Raw genomic sequence first — 4,257 nt, 5'->3', positions numbered from 1 at the left:
ATATTTATTTATTTATTGATGTACATAAAACAACTGTACATAAAATACATCAAGTAAATTTGAGGGAATCATAATGGTATGGTACAAGCATGTAGAGAAACTATCTATTGGTAGCACTCTAAAAACATTTTTATAATATAAGGTCTCGAGGCCTTCTTTTCAGACGCCTCGGAGGATTGTCCGGAATAAAACATGAAGCAAGATTAGAAACTAATGGGTTTGATTGGTTAAGGAGTTTGTAATGGAAGGATTGATATCTGGTTCGGGCTAGATCGGTTACAAATGGAACATTAAGGTCTTTGTAAATCATTTTATTGGTGACAAAGTAGGGAGCATTTAGGATTTTACGAAGGACTTTGGATGGTTAGGGGTTTGGATTGTAAGGATTGGATACGAGAGGAATTCGAAGGTTTAGTGGATCCCAAAGCTCAACGCCGTATGTCCAGATAGGCCTTATAATTGTCATGTAAATCAGTCTTTTGTAATGAATTGGAAGTTTGGACCGTTTGTCTAGTAAGTGCTGCAGTTTCCTGTCTTTTCAGTCTTGTGTGAATCAAATCAACTGGAATCAACATTAACTGGAATTGTTCTTGCTTAGCGTGTGCAGTTTCTGTTGCTAATGAAGTCTCAGATGGTTAAATATTGAAGATCGGTGTACTTAAAGTTCAGCTGTACTTATAGTGCTTTTAATATGTAGTAGAATATCTTGTCTGCTATGATATATTTCTAGGCGAAGGACTGTACAAATTATGCCCTATTTGGTCAAGTTTATGTGCTCCTATGAAACAGAAAATGTTGGAATTAGAGGTTTGAGCTTGTCTATTTGTCCATCCGAAGAAAAATCAATTTTTTTTTTTATTGTTAATGTGAGTCCGATTTAACCGAGAAACGAGGAAAATATAACTCCCTCTGTATTTCCACACTCTCCTAAATTCTAACCTAATCTAAGCTGACAGTTGGATTAACGGCTTTCTAATCTCATATTGATTCCAGATGTAAGAGCAGAATTGCAAGTTGTACTTATTTGGGCAGTTCAACCTTTCAGACGGGACATGTGTCGTTGAGGATATGATAGGTCCCGTTTCTCATCTATGAGCTTATATATGGTTAACATATTCTGCTTTCATGTCATTTTCTAATTCATGCCTCTATGGCGTTTTGTTTTAATCGATTTCCTTCTCAATAGCCTGTTTTTGAAGAGTTCATCTCCATTTTGAGCACATCTATATTCGACGCTCGTCCTGTCCTGAAAATAGGATTTTTCCTAGATACTTTCTATACTCATGAATCCTTTTTTTTTTTTTTTATCTGGATTTATGAAGGGAAAGATTTGTTAAAAACTATATAATTTTTTGTTTTTTAAAATATTTTAGGTTTCTTTGTTAGATCACACTGTTATGGTAGTGTTGATGATTAAACAGATAAGCATTTATAATTGAACCGACAGCAATCAAAATAGATTATATTTAATACCTTTTACTCTAATAATCTTGGAAACAGAAATTCTGGACCACTATCCGAAAAGCTAACGGAAAGATTCTAAACTTTTATTTCTTTGATTTATATTTCGTTTTAACATAGTTATTTTGTAAACAACTATTAAATTTTCATCCTCGGTTCTTAGTTTTTACAATGTTGCTCTGAGATTTTTTCATAGTGTTGTTTTTTTTATGTCGATTTGTGTTTTAACTTATTTATTCATTGAAATATTTCTTTTAACTAACTATTTGTTTTTTTAAATCTATATATTAGTTTTTTTTCATTTATTTACTTTTTGTAAACTGATCTACAGCTGTAACTATTATGTCTTTAGTTTAATTTTACATTGCTACTTAATGATAAATTCATTTAATTTGTTTAATTGATGGAATGTAATTAGCGGATCATTGGAGAGGGGAGGTCTGACAGTGTGAAATAAGGAGAACAAAATTGTCAATTAAATGAAATAAAATTTTCAAATGGAATGAAATTGTCACATAGAAAAAAAAATTAAAATATTTGCAATTAGTGTGTAGGCGAGTATTGATTGTAAAAGTAAGTAATATATATATATAACAAAAGGAATACAAAAAGGAAATACATATATATTGTGGATCATGAATCCGACCATGGATTGATTGGTGTGCTGTGTCTTGTAGATAACCCAATGTATTTGGGCAGCATGGCTAAATAAATTATTTCTCTGTTTTTCAAACGCTGCTCTATTCGCTATTAGTAGATGTTTTAAAGTTAAGATAAGCTCGGGGCTGATTTTAGTGTTTTAGGGGCGGGGAGGGTATGGAGGAGTTCCCTTCTAATAATAATTGACGTTTTAAAAAAAAAATTAAGTAATAAACACTTCCAGGTAACGATTGGCATATAGTCCATACTAACACTGATGCTGAAGGTGGTTTTATTTCAGTTATTGTGATTGAACATATACTTAATGGAATATCTTAAATTGACTTTGGATTTAAAATAAATAATAGAAATACACTAATGTTTTCTTGCACTGTAGGGTGTATTGAGTGGGAAGACACATTTTGGAAGGGGTATGGGCAGTGAAAGGGGATGTCGCTCCCTCCAGTTAAGTTGACAAACCGAAAAAGTTGAATATTTGAAATTTCAAAACTGCCACCAGTTTACTAAAAGAGTTAAAATAAATATTCATATTTAAATTGAAAATCATTATTTTTACAGTTAGTAAAATATATTGAAAAACAAATATTTCTGTCAAGTTTAAACATTCAGTAATCTTAGGTGAATTCTATAAACCGAAAAGAGTTGAGAGAATTAAAATATTTTAATATAATTGGGAAAATTGTTGAGAAATTCCAAATTTATTGTGTATTTAATCGGTCTTCTTGTCCTTTGTGGTTTGAAAAATGTAGGTAAATCCAATATAGAGCAATGATTTATATTTCAAGGTAATAAAACAAGCTAACTTTTTCTTTTTTTTTCGTAAATGGGCAATAAACTTTGCCGATTTCTTAATGTTCGTGTTCAAGTAAAAAAAAGAGAAAAACTGCTAAAATTCGCTGTTGAAAAATATGTGTAAAGTGTACATTTAGAAAACTGAAAATATCGAAAAAAATTGAGATATCTCATTCATAATTAACTATTCATTTTCATAGTACTTTTCTAATGATTATTCATTTTCTAATAATAAATCATACTTTAATAAAAATTATTATACTAGATTTATCGACTATAACTGACTGGGAGTTCCATGTGCAGAATATAAATATTGTATATAGGTATAATACATTTGTGTCCAAAATTATTTATTTTATCTACTTAATCTTAATTCACTAACTTAATTATTTACGAGATGTATATAATATTATATCATCATCACTATGAACTTTATTTTATATATAGGTTTATCTGAATTTGTTTTAATTATTATTGATTTTGCTTTCTATTTTATTTAATATGTATGAACGATTGAATACTTACTGACTTAATACGTATTGCTCTTTAGTGTGATAAGATTCTATTATATCAATAAAAGTAAAATAAAAATCAATCACACTAATTTGCGCTTGAATGAAAATTCTGATTATTTATTTTTAAAACTTTTTTGTTTAAGAGGCGTAAAAATGCCTGAGCCGGTCTCTATCCTAGAGATAGTTAAAGGAGGGAATGGCGGAAGGAGACTATTAGGTTGATGTGTATTAATTAGGGAAGTTCACACTGTTAAATAATGATTTGCATAATAGCTCCTTCCAATTGGTCCGCGTAATAAACCTTCGTCTAAGAGTAAATTGGACATTTTCTTTCCCTGCTTCGCCTTTTCTGATTCCATTTACGTAAAGGCGTTCTTTCATTTAGTGAATGTTTTCGATTCTACATTTCTTTTTTTTTTTATATTAATTTTAGAGTACTAGCAATGGGTATTTTCTCTACACGTCTGTATCACTCCATAATAGCTAGCATCAAATTTATTTAATATATAATTATGTATAGTTTTAAATTCCAATAAAGATAAAAAAAAATTATCTGCGTTCTGTCGTCAGGGTTAATCCCTATGGGTTATTAATTTTTTTAGTTACCTACTCAAAATTTTGTATTTAATATATATATTTTTTAAATCAACTGATAGTTGTTTTAGTAAAAGTTTTATTTTGAAATGTAAAAGATAACTCAATGACTTTTTTAAATTAATGAATAACTGCAATGAAAGGAAATTTATTTTAAAAATAAATGGATTAGTATTATGATAAATATACACTAGATAAATATAAAGGTTTGTTAAATAAAAATTAATCTTTGAAT

At 29.3% G+C, this 4,257-nt stretch overlaps 1 protein-coding gene across 2 annotated transcripts in view; it reads left to right on the top strand.

Moving 5' to 3' along the window:
• The window catches only part of Cad89D (cadherin-89D), a 181,562-nt gene that overhangs the window by 22,937 nt on the left and 154,368 nt on the right, over positions 1-4,257 (top strand). The window lies entirely within an intron of this gene.

The sequence above is a fragment of the Halyomorpha halys genome, unplaced genomic scaffold, assembly GCF_000696795.3.
Source record: "Halyomorpha halys isolate HHAL.00 unplaced genomic scaffold, Hhal_1.1 Scaffold373.1, whole genome shotgun sequence".
NCBI lineage: Eukaryota > Metazoa > Arthropoda > Insecta > Hemiptera > Pentatomidae > Halyomorpha > Halyomorpha halys.
This window is presented reverse-complemented; position numbering and strand designations above follow the sequence as displayed.